A 15,899-nucleotide genomic window follows, 5' to 3' on the forward strand; every position below is an offset into this window, starting at 1 on the left:
CCAAACTTCTTGATGAATATAAAAACAAAACAAGGAGAAATTCACTCAGTTTAGGAAACTGCACAATAACAAAATTAGATAATATTTCGGTGGTGACATCTTCTGATTAAAGTTCTAAGTTCCGGTTGTATTAGTTTCCACTTTAGTTCGATAGAGGGGTTTATTTAGGCGCTAATTTTGAATGCGCAGCATTGAGGTGTACCTCCCGGTACAATTATTATTATTATTATTATTATTATTATTATTATTATTATTATTATTATTATTATTATTATTATTATTATTATTATTATTATTATTATTGAATTCGACAGCTGGGAATAACCATTGGTGATGTGATGGCATTACGCATCTGTCAGTTATTCCTTGGTCGTTACCCACTTGAAAGGACATAGCAACCAACCAGGTTAGCTCAGTACGCTGCAGATATCATTTAACAAACAGGTTATCAAGAATTCTTGATCTTGCGAATACAATTTAGAGATGCCACGTCATGATATCTTACGTGGTATGGTACTGTACATTGTTGAAATGAGTAGGCTCGTTAAAAACACATTATACTTTATCTACTCGCTTACAAAAGTCTAATAAATGCAAGTATCCCTTGCAAATTGTAGGCTGTGTTAAATAACTGCTGTCACTGTTGATTGATAATACATATGTGGCTTCGTGTCTCTGTCTCTCTCTCTCTCTCTCTCTCTCCCTATATATATATATATATATCTTCACCTAATTCTCTCTTATTAGATATTTTCTTCTGGACTACAGCAGCCATCGCCTTTAAATTATAGGCCTTTAAAATACTACCATCCCACCTCAAGTGTATATAATTACACATATATATATCAATATTAGTTATTAATCAGTTCATTAATTTATCGTATCGTAGAACGAAAGCTGTTAAGTGCACAGGGAAATAAAACGAATAAAGGTACGGAAATGCATGGAGCATGTTTGTACAGAAATATTTTACAAGAAAATACGTCGGTATGTTCTGGTTAAGCTTCGAACTCTCCGACATAAATTGGTATCTGGCGACATCGATGAGGTACTTCATGGTACTTCCTGAGTGGGCAGTACTTCACAAAGTGTTCCCAGATGTTCGGGGAAAAAGGGCAGACATGAAAAACACTGGACTGGGCCCTCCAACCACACCGAAGCCAAAGGTGGACTGATTCCACCGGGTGGTTGGTCGGACTTATATAGTAATGTTCACGGAACGTACGGGAACATGCATGTTTTCATTTAAACAATCATATGTGGTTCAGTTTCTCCGTACATACAAACGTACGAATAGTAGCTACACAGTAAATTACTCGCCCTATACATAGACTATCGGCACTTTCAATATTAGCGGAAACATAATTTCGATATCTTAAACTGGTGAGGAAATATTGCCGGTGTCCAGGTTAGCTGTTTATTTGCTACTTATACATAATATATATGCAAACTTATACTTTGAGATATTACCTAGACTTTAACTAAGTTACGGAGTCTAGGACACTTCCACATGCACATCCTTACTAATGGCAACAATCATCTTCTCTTTTTTAACATTCATAGGATAATATTACATAGTTTTGTTGTTCTGTTTAATTTCTTCCATTCTCTGTTTAATAACTTAACAAGAGCGTAAAGTTAATTTTCTATTTTAATGTCACCTATTTTCCAATTTAAATATGTTTCTGATTGTTCTTGTTTATACCGAGTGAGATGGCTGCGCGGTTAGTGTCGCGTAGCTGTGAGCTTGCATTCGAGAGAAGATGGTTTTGAATCCTACCGTCGGCAGTAATAAAGATGGTTTTCCGTGGTTTCCCATTTTCACCCTAAGAAAATGTTGGGGCTGTACCTTAATTAAGACCACGGCCGCTACCTTTCCAATCCTAGCCCTTTCCCATACTTGCGTCGCCAGAAACTTTCAATGTATTAGTGCGACGCTAAACCAAACAAATATCATTCTAATTTGTTTGCCACTTCCACTTTTTATTGCAAAATTGTACCAGTTTTCCTTTTCTCAATTGTCATATGACTTTATTGTTATATATACTCCCAAAACGCTCAAATTATCCCTCACATATCCCTTTCAGGTAACATTTTTGTCCTTGCTGAAATAATGTTATCTTTTCTTTTTTTCTCAAGTGCCTGGGGTTAGACTAAGTGTAAATTGACCCCGTTTAACGACAGGATGCCCTTCCTGACGCCAACCCGATGTGGAGAGATATATTCACCGTTGAGTGTTCTGCGGTGTTAGGTAGTGAGGCGTGTCGAGTGTAGAGGAAGAGATGTGTATAGATACAAATACAAAATCCCCGAGCAAGAAGAATTTACCATACGAGGTTAAAATCCCTGACTCAACCGGGAATCGAACTCGGGGCTTTCCGATCCGAAGACTCTAGTTAACGGTTATTGCTATTAGTTGCCGTTCTTAGGTTCTATTCCCGATAATGCCGTAAATTTAAGATTGGTAATCAGAGAAGGAGCTGGGCGATTGTCATATTTTTCTTTGAATTCTACGAGTATTCTCTTGTCCTTATTGTCTTTTTGAACCATCTTTTTACTATAACATTGCTACATAATGTTAGTAAAAGAGAGATGCTTACCTTGCGGAAGGGCCGTGGACTACTAAAAGCAAAGCAAAGCAAAGCAAAGCAAAGTCATCTCCGTACAGGCCATGAAGGCCCTTGGAGCGGTGGAAGGTAAAGGCTTCCACTATCCGTAACCTCGGCACTTGATGGGGTAGAGTGGTTAGCTCTACGCCCGGCCGCCTTTGCCCCCAGGAATTAACCTGGTACTCATTTTTGGTGTAGGCTGAGTGAACCTCAGGGCCATATGCACCTCCGGAAGTGGAAGTCTCATTTCTTAAATTTTACGACTTCCTGACGGGGATTCGAACCCACGTCCTTCCGGGCGAGCCGAGCACGCCTTTACCGCCTCGGCCAGGCAGCCCCTCCGTGGACTACTGTATGCACTTAATAATGATAAATGACTCATTTCTTGTCTTCTGTTTACAGGGTCACGAACATTAAGTGCATCCACTGCAATACTAAATCTTCCACTCTCTCCGAGGCTACGTCATGGTAAGTAAAGCTAACATCTGTCATAAATTCTAGAATAATTTGTTCCTCTAAATACTTTCCGTGGAAACCTTAATTAAAATTTCTAAACGGAGGAAAAAATAGGGCATAGTTGTGTTCACTTTTTAATGAATTTGTTACACTTTTCTCGATGTTTCGTCGGCCCACAAACACAGAACTATGGAACTGTATCCTAAAAATGATAGCATATTATATCATGTAAATTCGTTCGTCGCTACGAGGTGGTGCAGCTTATTTTTAGGCACACCCCCAATGAAGGTCAGTGGCTTGTGCCTATTTAACAACATAACCAGTCACCGAGCAAGTGGCCGCGCGGTTTGGGTCACTTAACTATCAGCTTAAATTCGGGAGATAGTTGGTTCGAACCCCAATGTGGGCAGCCCTGAAGATGGTTTTCCATGGTTTCCCATTTTCACAGCAGGCAAATGCTGTACCTTAAGTAAGGCGGCGGTCGCTTCCCTCCCACTCCTACCCGTTTCCTATCCTATAATCGCCATAAGATCTATATGTGTCGGTGCTACGTAAATTAAATTGTAAAAAAAAATCCAGTCCTTCTACCAATCTTAAATTTATAGCATTACCAGAAATCGAACCCAGGCCCCCGAGGAGGGTAGCTAATAGGACTAAACGTTAAACTACTGAGATGGACAAGTAGCAGTAGAATTAGAATTATACATCATCGTAAATGCAACATGTTCTCTATGGTAAGACAGGGTCTCTCATATAAACTAACTCTTTACTCTCCGATCCGTAAGCTGCAATATGGGAGGCGCGCGCATTCTTGACCTTGCAAGCAGCCTGCACGTGTTCCACCTGGCAAGCATCAGTCACCAGTCTGAATCTCAGCTTAACATGGTGAGACAGTTATCATTGCAACACCGTATTTTTAAATGTAAAAGTTCTGGTTTAATCTTAATGGACGTGTGAACAGTCATTACTCTCGCTATTGGTGTGCAGAAAATCCTAATGGTGTTTATGAAGTCCTTCATTGGTGTTCGGTATGCTGTTAGTGCAAGACGAATAATTGGGTCCATTCTTTCGAAACGACAGTGTACGCAGAGAGGTACCTAGATGCCATTTTAATGCCGTTCTTTCATCAGTTAACGGAAGAAGAAAAATAGCGTGGGTGGTTGCTGCTCATACAGCAGAGTATTCCCTTCTTACAATCTCGGAAGTGTTTGCAGACAGAGTGTTCAGTGCTGGTCTATTTCCCCCCTCGCTCTCCAGATCTAACAGTCTGTGAATTTTACTTGTGGGGTAAACTGAAAGAAAAAAGTGTATCGAGCAAATCCTCACACAGTGGTGGAACTGAAAGAAAACATTACAACGCCAGAACTCACACACGTCAGCCAGAATATCGTTACCAGATACAGTGCCTGTATAAGCCAGGAAGGACTACACTTCCAGCATCTTTTATAAGGTAAGATTTCATATAAGACTGTATACACGCTTAAAACAGGGCAGCCTCGCGCGACGTAAGTTCGGCTCAGGCAGCTGCCGTAGCACAGAGTACAAACACCGGGCGTTCGGTCTGAGTTTATATGAAAGACCCTGTACTGAATTTGTTTTACAACACTGGAACTATTAAGGATATAGCCCGACTGCCCTAAATTATTACGGGGGAATATTCAATAGTCGTAACCTGTCTCGTGCACGAACTCGTACGATGAATAACAACATTTTCTGTAGAATTTAACTGTGAATTTACACTGTGAATTTCATCAGAACACTGATAAACTGTCGTATCGCTCAAATCGCTGCAAGGGCATCTTGTCGTATGGGAAGTAGTTCCTCTTTGTCGTCAGATGTGCCACCGACATGATTTCCTATACTTTCATCTATACAATGATTTATTTCTGAATTGAGTTCACCACTCGGTTTAATAACATAGACACTACAATACACCAAGGATGACATGAAATTGACAAGCAGAATTTTTAAGAACTAAGGAATGTAGGTAATAACATTGTGGTCAAAATGTTAGTCTGTACAAGGGTACAGGTACAGATCACAGTTAACGGTACCGGTAATTTACAACCCCGGCAAGTACAGTGTGGAAAACATTACACATTGTTGACCTTAATTGTTAACCTTAATTGTTAACCTTAACGAGAATAACTGAAAATTAACTTTTCTTCCAAGCATTGAATTGAAGATATCCCTCGAGTGAAGTGTAGTAGGTGGAATTCGACATGGAGAAACTTTTAAAAACTTCAATCATAAGATGAGAAGAAATACTATTATGCGGGATAGAGAGCTAAACAGGCGTCAAGCACGTGTGTTAATGTTCTGGCAAAATATTTTAATTTGCTTCTGTCCCAAACATCCTTCTCTGTAAAATGCTTCTTCCCTAGATCTTCAGCCATTTTCTTCTCGGTCTTCCTATTCCTCTCCTACATTTCACTTCCAGGCGAAAGGCTCTTCTTCCCTCATGGTGACCATCGCTGGTCTTACCAGATCAATTATCTCTCTCAGATTCTTTTTGTTTTGTTTTTTAAGAATCTTTAACACTTCTCCTCTGATTCCGCCTATCCTCTTCAGGAACACAGATCCAGAGCAGTATTTTCATTTCGGTAACTTCTAGCCTCTGACGTTGCGATTTCACTATTGTCCATACCTCTGCTCCCTGAACATTGCTGGTCTCACAGCGTTTCTGTAGGCCTTTTCCTTTGGTCGGACATTTATTTTTCTGTCACAGAGGGCACCAAACAATTTTGCAGGGCTGAGTGGCTCAGACGGTTGAGGCGCTGGCCTTCTGAACCCAACTTGGCAGGTTCGATCCTGGCTCAGTTCGGTGGTATTTGAAGGTGCTCAAATACGTCAGCCTCATGTCGGGAGATTTACTGGCACGTAAAAGAACTCATGTGGGACTAAATTGCGGCACCTCGGCGTCTCCGAAAACCGTAAAAGTAGTCAGTGGGACGTAAAGCAAATAACATTATTATTCTTCCTCTTTCTTAATCTGTTTACCCTCCAGGATTGGTTTTTCCCTCGGACTCAGTGAGGGATCCCACGTCTACCGCCTCAAGGGAAGTGTCCTGGAGCGTGAGACTTTGGGTCGGTGGATAAAACTGGGAAGGGGGACCAGTACCTCACCTGTTATGCTGAACAGGGGCCTTGCTGGGAGATTAGAAGATTGGAAGGGATAGACAAGGAAGAGAGAAGGAAGCGGCCGTGGCCTTATGTTAGGTACCATCCCGGCATTTGCCTGGAGGAGAAGTGGGAAACCACGGGAAAACACTTCCAATATGGCTGAGGTGGGAATCGAATCCACCTCTTCTCAGTTGACCTCCCGAGGCTGACTTGACCCCGTTTCAACCCCCGTACCACTTTTCAAATTTCGTGGCAGAGCCAGGAATCTAACCCGGGCCTCCGGGAGTGACAGCTATGTACACTAACCACTATACCACAGAAGCAGACTAACATTATTATTACCAAACAATTTTTCCGAGTTCGATCAACCAGCCACAGCAATGGCATGCTATGGGTGAAAAACTGTAAATACACACGGCCTAATAGCCCATTTTTTATTGCTGTGAATTTTTGTTCTGTAGCCATGAGAGTCTTAAGTATCAACTTAAGTATTAGTAATTAAGTATGGCGTAATCTAAAGAGTATGAAAACTGAGGCCGTGATTACCTCAGTGGCTTAACTGCTGGCTTCCTGCCCAGAAGCCTCAGATTCGAATCCCGATCGATCCTAGGTTGATTTTTTCATCTCAAAACTCACGTGGTGTCAGGAAGCTCATCCGACTATAAACCCCCAACCAAAGCCAAAATGAACTTGGGTGGCTCCCACAACCTCAGAAATAACTGGGATAACCTGAAGGAAGAGTCAGGGTAGTGGGCTTTGGTTCAGAGGAGCACAGGTTTTATTCCCGGCCGGGTCGGGGATTTTAACCTCGTACCGTATGGTTAATTCCTGTAACTCGGGAACTGAGTGTTCGTGTTCGTCTTAATACATAGGCTATATTAATTTATGTACAACACCACCAACAATCACAGAAGCACGTAATGCGAACGCATCTCGTCACGTAGGGTTGGTTTCAGGAAGGGCATCCGGCCGTAAAACTGGGTGAATTCTTCCGAACAAAGTGGCAACCCCATTAAATTGAGAAAAATGCCAAAGAGAAGAAGAATCTTAAAGAGTATGGGAACAGTGCAACATGTTGACAAAGAAATACAATCTGTAACACAGATGTTCTGTTCATTTCTGAGAACAGAAAATTCGTCGTCGATTATTGTAATCCGCTTGCAGGCATTTTTTTATGACCGGTCATAAACAGCGGTACTCGCTTTCTCCAGCAATAAAAAATAAATGGTTTGGTCATTGACATTTTCAACATAGATTTCAAGTTTAGAGACAACCTGGGTCAGCGCTTTGCAATACGATCACAAAAATTATTCCCCTAAAAATAACTTCACCGAGCTCGATAGCTGCAATCGCTCAAGAGCGGCCAGTATCCAGTATTCGGGAGATAGTGGGTTCGAACCCCACTGTCGGCAGCCCTGAAGATGGTTTTCCGTGGTTTCCCATTTTCACACCAAGCAAATGCTGGGGCTGTACCTTAATTAAGGCCACGGACGCTTCCTTCCCACTCCTAGTCCTTTCCTGTCCCATCGTCGCCATAAGACCTATCTGTGTCGGTGCAACGTAAAACAACTTGCAAAAAAAAATTAACTTCACTACTAAATATTTATTCGCGAAAAATGGTTTGAAAAGTGAAATGCCAAATTCCAAGAGAATAACTCGCGGTCTGGTATAATTGATGCTAGGGTGGTTTAGAAACACTGGTACAGAGTACCAGTACCTCTCAATTCATGTTGTCCTTATCCACAAGTAAGAGCAGTGTCAGTAATCCATTTCGTAAAGTTCTCTTACGAAACCTCTGCTCATGGTTTCTGTTTTAAAGCTCTGAGAATGCTATTAATTTTCTTACCAACGCCGTACAATGGCGTGCGGTCTTTAAATCTTTACATAAGTAAAAAAGAACGCAGAAATTATTGCCGGAGATTGAGAGTAATTGACCTGTTCCTCTCCTTCCACAGAGCAACGGTCGCGGTCGAGCCTCCTAGAAAGCAAATATTTTATGAGGTGTTCTTTCAAAGGTCATAGTTCTACACAGCGTAATCTCTTGGGGATACACGGAACTATGCGAATGAGAGAAAGTGTTAAATAACTACCTGGTGATGTATAAATACACTCTTTACCGGCTGCTGCAGTTCATTCAGTTTCTCACCTATTTGTCTCGGTTATAATTCCTGGTTATTTTTCTTCGTCCTATTGTCAGTGCAGAGCACTTCCAATTCCCAGCATGCAGTTGGATTTGTTGCCATCTTCTCTCTAGTTTTTCCAATTTCATCAGCCCACAGTAGCTGCGTCGTGATGTCCTAGGTTGGTGCCTCAAAATTCTGTTGATCTATAGGTTTCCATTCTCACTTCCGACATGTCCTACCCATTTCCATTTGAATGTGACAATGTGCTGGCTCACGGTAGTGGCACAGGTTTTTTTTTTTTTTTTTTTTTTTTTTGCGGATTTTCGTGTTAGATACTCAGTTTTGAAGTGAGATCCCAAGCATGCTTCTCTCTATGGCTCACTGTATAATTCGCAGTCAGTTGGCGTTAGACTAGGGCCACCCTTGCGTGATTTCACGCTGTGTTATTGCGTGAAATCTCGCGTCAAAAATGTACTACACTAATTTGGACGGGGCCGGCCACACACAACGTGATTTCCCGCCGCGGGACACGAGACAAGGCGCGTCTTCAATGTAGCCCGCTCGAGAATGAGCAGACGTCCATTCTGTTTGCGTGTTTTTCCGATCAGTGCCTGGCCACACCTGAGGAAAGAAGACGCTGGTCCGGCTCCGTGGCTAAATGGTTAGAGTGCTGGCCTTTGGTCACTGGGATCCCCGGTTCGATTCGCGGCCGGGTCGGTTTTTTCTTTGTGTTAGTCTTAAATGTTTAAGTTTAATTCATCAAAGTCGGTTCATAATTAATAATTAGAAACATACAAAAAATGTAAATTCATAATTATTAATAAATAATCAGAAACATACAAAACTGTAGATGGCTAAATGGTTGTTAAGGCCGAAAGCCAAAATTAGAATTTAAAAAAAGAAGACTCCGCCAAATTGCGCTCTTGTTTGAATATTGCGTGTGGTCCACCTGTGATCGTTTTGTACTTTCACTTTGCAAAATGGAATGAGACAGTCGATTAATGATTTTGGAGGTATAGAAGTACTCGTGCCTTTCCGACACAAAGGACCAATAGTTCAAAAACAGACACATGAAGAGAGAGACATGATTATCTGTAACGGGGTCCGACTCGTTGGCTGAACGGTCAGCGTACTGGCCTTCGGTTCAGAGGGTCCCGGGTTCGACTCCCGGCTAGGTCGGGGATTTTAACCTTAATTGGTTAATTCCAATGGCACGGGGTCTGAGTGTATGTGTTGTCTTCATCATCATTTCATCCTCATCACGACGCGCAGGTCGCCTACGGGTGTCATATAGAAAGACCTGCACCTGGCGAGCCGATCCCGTCCTGGGATATCCCGGCACTAAAAGCCATACGACATTTCATCAGTAACGGGCGCTGTGTTGGGGAAGATGTGTTTATTTTCCTGATAGTATTGTTCTGTAATACTAAAAAAATTATCTTGGTTGTCTTTCAGTTTATTGTGTAGGAGTACGAATTGTCCATTTGATGACCTATCACTTATTATGGGATGGATCCAATATTTTCTTTGACGACGACGAACAACCAACGCAGCAAATAACGCAACAACGGAGTTATTATTTAATGTAATTTCTTCCATATGCAGAAAAATGGTGATGCTTTGCTACTTGACAATTTGCAGCACACTAATAAAATATCGCCGTACAAGCACGCAAGTGTTGTCACGCGCCCAGTCGTCCAGCTGCGTGAAAAAGACGCAGAAATCCAGCGTGACAAAACCGAAGTGCGGTCACCCACCTCGCAGGTCGTCAAGCTGTGTGAAAAACACGCAGTAATGCATCTTGAAATCATGCAAGTATGGTCCTATACTTATGTTCAGTTGACGTGGCTGTTTCCAGATCACAAGTAGTGACCTGGAGGATTCAGGCATTGTACACTTCCTCTTGAGGTTGATTGATACCTTTTCAATATGAAACCAAGCTTTTCGAATGCATTGTAACTTGGACGCATTCTCCTTGTTACTTGTGATTTCTGTTCCGTGATCTTTCTTATCAGACACGATCTTGTGTCCAAAATACACATATTCCTCGACCTGCTCCAGAGTTCGACCTTGGTGAGGATACCATCTGGGCTCATCACCATGGTCTTTCGAGGATTTTTCGGGTCTACAATGCGTGGAATTTGGAACATGTCATACTCGTAAGGACAAATAAGAAGGGAAGTATACAAAAATTATGTAATAAAACTTTTTCAAAATATTGAGGAAATGCATGCAACGTACTAGGGATGATCAAGGGTTACCTGCACAGAGAGAAATATTACGCTCTAGGCTCTTCCAAGTTCAGTACTCCCCCGTTAGTCACACATACCATTGTCAGCGATCTGGAAGCTTGCGATAGATAGCTGCAAATCATTCATTTCCCATACCACTTGCAAGATCGCAGACAATTTGAGTTCGTCTGATTTGGCCATGCGTACGAGAAGAATCAACCAGACGGAGTTAGGTTGGGTGAATATAGTGGATGCCTTTGAATAGTGAACTCCAAATACTGCAAATTTTTCGTTGCGTAGATGATTTTTCTTTTGCTATTTGTTCACCGTCACAATAATTGATGCAGGATTTTGGCGATGATGGGATAGGAAAGGGCTAGTATTTGAAAGGTAACGGACATAGCCATGGCCAAGATATCACAATCTCAAGCCATGGCTATGATCACGATATTTATTTACTTATCCGTTTCGAAAACACTAAAAGATTATAGAGAAATATATAAACACAATTAATAAACACTAAAAGATTGTAGAGATTATAGAGAAATATATAAACACAATATCTTTTTACATATTTACAATTCACCTATCCAGTGGTTATCAGTCATAATTGTTCTGTAATTTTCACTGAATAAGTCCGCATTGCATGCTTCACTCGGGTGGATACAGATCAGCAGGAGTGCTGAATTCTGCCTCTCACCACATTGTTCGTCACCAGTGTAACCGCATTTCTTCATGATTACTTTGCATCGTGTTACTCCAGTTCTCAGTCGGTTGAGAGTCTCCCACGTTTCAAACGGCAAGTGGTAACCCGCTGCTGGCTTTACTTTTGCTAGCCATTGGCCGTCAAGAGTTACAATACTCCATGTAGTTCAATTCGGCGAAGATGGAACGGGTGCTATTGTTGGGATAAAGGCTTTTCTTGACTTCAATCTTGGTTGAAAAGGGAACAAACCATACGTTGGGTGCCTTGAATCATCCTCTTCTTTTCAATTTCTACTGCTACTTGTCTTCTTATGTATGGCGGCACTATGCCCAGGAGAGAAAAAATCCACAGCCTGTTTACGATCATTCGACTGGGTCAGGAATGGAATGAATGAAGGCCCCATCTAACGGCGAGGATAAGAATTGTGCCGGCTACCGAAGACTGTCGCACTCCTCTACGGCAATGATTAATGAATGACAGATGAAATGAAATGATTTTGGAGAGTGTTGCTGGAATTAAATATGACAGGGAAAACCGGAATACCCGGAGAAAAACCTGCCCCGCCTCCGATTTGTCCAGCCCACATCTCACATGGAGTGACCGGGATTTGAACACGGAACCCAGTGGTGAGAGGCCGGCGCGCTGCCGCGTGAGCCACGGAGGCTCTGCCCAGAAGAGAAAAGATCGTATCTACTGGCGTAGGTAGCAAGCAGTCCGTAACTCTGCAGCCCAAAGTGCCACGCCTATTTGGCTAGCATAGGCAGAATTCCTCCAGACTGGGGCAGCGTACTCAGCAGCAGAGAAACATAGAACAAGGTGTCTTCCCATTTGTGCGTGACTTTTGTTTTGTTGACAGTTCGTTAATTGTCCTGGCAATGGTGTTTATACATTAGGACACGATTCAATTTTACCCCTAGTTAAGTTGTTAGGTGAAACTACAACCTTTCATGCTTGCTTGCTTGCTTGCTTGCTTGCTATGTATCACGAGCATTCTTCCTCGGTGGATCAGTGGTAGAGGGTCGGCTCCGGAATCCCAAGTTCATGGGTTTAAATCCGGCAGAAGTAGTCGGAATTTTGAAGGAAACAAAGAAGTCCATGGGGGCACTCCACGTAGTACGATGTCGGCATGTAAAATATCTTTGGTGACACATTTAATGTTCACCCGACAAATTAAATAAAACTCAGCCATAGACCCAAGAGAGATTCACTTTACTCTGTCATCTGGTAGAGTAAAAGGAACGACGAAACTGCGGCGAAGGCAGCTTAAGATGACCTTAAATTAAAATGCTTGTCCACGGTAGGTGAGTCCATATTATTATTATTATTATTATTATTATTATTATTATTATTATTATTATGGCTGCATTCCATCTTCCTGCAAATCCACCATAGTCTTAAGTGTGCCGGAGCACCATTTTGGAGGCTATAAATGAAAGTTTTCAGTGGACATGATTATCAGTACCTCTATCAAATTTCTAGTACACATAAATCCATTGTAGTTCAGACTAGTTGATGTACCCGTGCTTCTCTACGGAATTATAGGTTAGTTAGTGTACACGTTGTGAGTAAAATTATATTAAATTGTATAGCTCTTAACGTTACCCCAGAAACATGACGGGGAAATCACCATACGTCTACCATCAGTCACAATTAAGTTGGAAAATGTTCATTATAATGGTAGACACTCACTCTCCACCTGCCTTTTTACAACCTCAAAAAGACTGGTTTTTCCAACTGAAATCAACACAGGTCATTACAATGACGTCAGTAGGAATGTTGCGATTAAATGAAAAAGCACATATTTCCTCAATTTATACGAAAAATATTACGTTGCCAATCTATACTATTATTCCCTTAAGTGTGCACACTGATCATTCCAATCAGCGGTTCAGAGTATGGATCGAAGAGCTGGAATACTATGATGACCCAGTATGTTATGCACCAGTAATATCGGAAAGTGTATGGACCAGAGAAATGGCATGCTAAAGAAGAAAGTTTTCAACTCCCCCAGCTACTTCCCGCCAATATCCAGGCAGGCTGTTATACTCGGTACGCAGCAGTAACCCCATCTATCGGAGATGAGTGGGAGCAGAAGAGACAAAGAACATCACAACAAACAATGGTCAATATAATGTTATTGTTGAATAATTTTATGAGCTTTCGATATTGTAGGCCTTCAGATTTAGTTTTCTTCCGGCTGTAAAATACCACTTTTTATTATAGTCGGCACTGTAAAAACTGAATAAAACATAAATGATCGGAAATTGTATTCTCTCTAACTTGTGTTGTGTTCTACTTTTCAATAGGCCCAATAACATAGGTATTTAAAAATTACATTTTAGGTGCCTTCCCCTAAACTACCATTCCAACCAGGGTTTCATCCGATTTTCATTAAATTCTGTTTACCAATTATCTTAGCGTTGATATGGCCTTAGTAAGAAAAAAATCATGAATATCTCTTTTATAGCCGGTATGGTATGAAATGGCGTATGGCTTTTAGTGTCGGGAGTGCCCAAGGAAAGTTCGGCTCGCCAAATACAGGTCTTTTGATTTGACGCCCGTGGTCGGCCCGCGCGTCGTGATGAGGATGAAATGATGATGAAGACGACACATACACCCAGTCCCAGTGCCAGCGGAATTAACCAATTATGGTTAAAATTCCCGACCCTGCTGGGAATCGAATCCGGGACCCAGGTGTCCAAAAGCCAGCACGCTAACCATTTAGACATGGAGCCGGACGCCGGTATGGTAAAAATGTATAAGACACAAATGATCGGAAATTTAATTGTATATATCTTTCGTTACGTAATATTTATCGATAGGACCACTATTAACGTAAATATTTGAGAATTAAATTTTAGGCCTTCCCCTAAACTACCATTTCACTCAGCGTTAATAAAATGATTTATGGTCTAGATCATAGTGACTTATTCCCCGACTCTACATACCGATTTTCATTAAATTCTCTTCAGCCGCTTTCTCGTCCGACTCGTTGGCTGAATGGTCAGCGTACTGGCCTTCGGTTCAGAGGGTTCCGGGTTCGATTCCCGGCTGGGTCGGGGATTTTAACCTTCATTGGTTAATTCCAATGGCCCGGGGGCTGGGTGTCTGTGCTGTCCCCAACATCCCTGCAACTCACACACCACACACAACACTATCTTCCACAACAATAACACGCAGTTACCTACACATGGCAGATGCCGCCCACCCTCATCGGAGGGTCTGCCTTGCAAGGGCTGCACTCGGCTAGAAATAGCCACACGAAATTATATTAGAGCCGCTTTCTCGTGTTGCGCGTACAGACAGTAGACAGACAGGCAGAAATTACGGAAAATAAGAAAATATATTTCCTTGTTACTGTGTACACGACTGATACAGAAATGCCGTTCTTTTTGAATTCTGAGCAATGTACAGACAAGATTCTTATTTCATATATATATATTGTTCGACGCCATATACGATATCTCAGAAACACGTATGTTGTACCCCTTAGATGCCTCAGAAACATCTTGAGAATTATCTGGCAGGATAAACGCAAACATATCAGCGTTCCAGAGAGGGCTGGTAATGTGGGCTTTTAGGGGCGATCCTACCCCCGACATCAGCTCCGATGGGCTGGAAAGGCTTTATGCTCCACATGTCAAATGATCGCACCCCAAAGTACTCTACTCAGAACTAAGCGAGGGTAGCCACCGCGCTGGAGGTCAGAGGAAGATACCTTTAAAAAATGTATTAAAGCAGGCATGTGCAGGCTTGGCTCGCTAGAACAGCCCGCGAGCAGCACACGAGCAGCCGCTTGCCAGTGCGCTAGCAGTGACCAGCGGGCTGGCAATAACAACCCGTACTTCCGCGCTAAGATCTTGAATTCGTCGACTCACAGTCCATCTTGATAAGTTTACTTATTCATATTGTTTTATCAGATTTGGACTAAATTATTCCACCCCATTCTTAAACAGCTTTCATCATATCTCCATCTGATGAACTTCGTAATCGTTATGCCAAATGAAGAGAAATTCTGTAGGAGAGGTGAACGGCTAGCTCATTGCTTATATTTACCATTTCATTGTCCTGAAAGTAAACAGAGTAAAGTAAACTTAACTTACCCTTACTTCAAGTAATTCTTATATATGGAAATTTCAGGTTTTAGTTCTTTTAATAATCATATTTACGAACCATCAAGCAATGTGATAATGATACGTAACAGAATGAAATCGTCGCAGTATTCAGTTTTGAACCAAATTTAATAGGCTAATATGATTAGGCATAAATTAATTGTAAACTCTGAAAAATGTGAATGTAATACCTACGTCTTGTTTGATCATTTCCTCCTTTAGTCGCTTTATTAGTGCTAGACGATCTTCATCTTTATATTGATCGTAATCCTTACTATGATAAACGATATAATATCGTTTTAGATCGAATTTTACCTTAATTAAGGCCACGGCCGCTTCCTTCCCATTCCTAGCCCTTTCCTGTCCCATCGTCGCCATAAGACCTATCTGAGTCGGTGCGACGTAAAGCAACTTGTAGATTGAATTTCTTTAGTTTGTTCAAGGTTTTATGACAAATTAAATATTTTGCTAACCTTAAGCGTATATAAATAAATACAATACTTCCCATTCATGTCGAAACGACAACGAAGTCGGGAGTC

General features: G+C 41.7%; 1 protein-coding gene across 4 annotated transcripts in view; it reads left to right on the plus strand.

Moving 5' to 3' along the window:
* LOC136879173 (EF-hand calcium-binding domain-containing protein 4A) overlaps positions 1-15,899 on the plus strand; it is a 659,860-nt gene that overhangs the window by 218,145 nt on the left and 425,816 nt on the right. For all 4 annotated transcript variants that reach the window (XM_067152938.2, XM_067152939.2, XM_067152935.2 and 1 more), the window contains exon 2: positions 3,012-3,077. The gene's annotated coding sequence lies outside the window, so the exon portion shown is untranslated. The remainder of the gene's footprint in view (positions 1-3,011; positions 3,078-15,899) is intronic.

Source organism: Anabrus simplex, chromosome 8, assembly GCF_040414725.1.
Source record: "Anabrus simplex isolate iqAnaSimp1 chromosome 8, ASM4041472v1, whole genome shotgun sequence".
NCBI classification, from domain to species: Eukaryota; Metazoa; Arthropoda; class Insecta; order Orthoptera; family Tettigoniidae; genus Anabrus; species Anabrus simplex.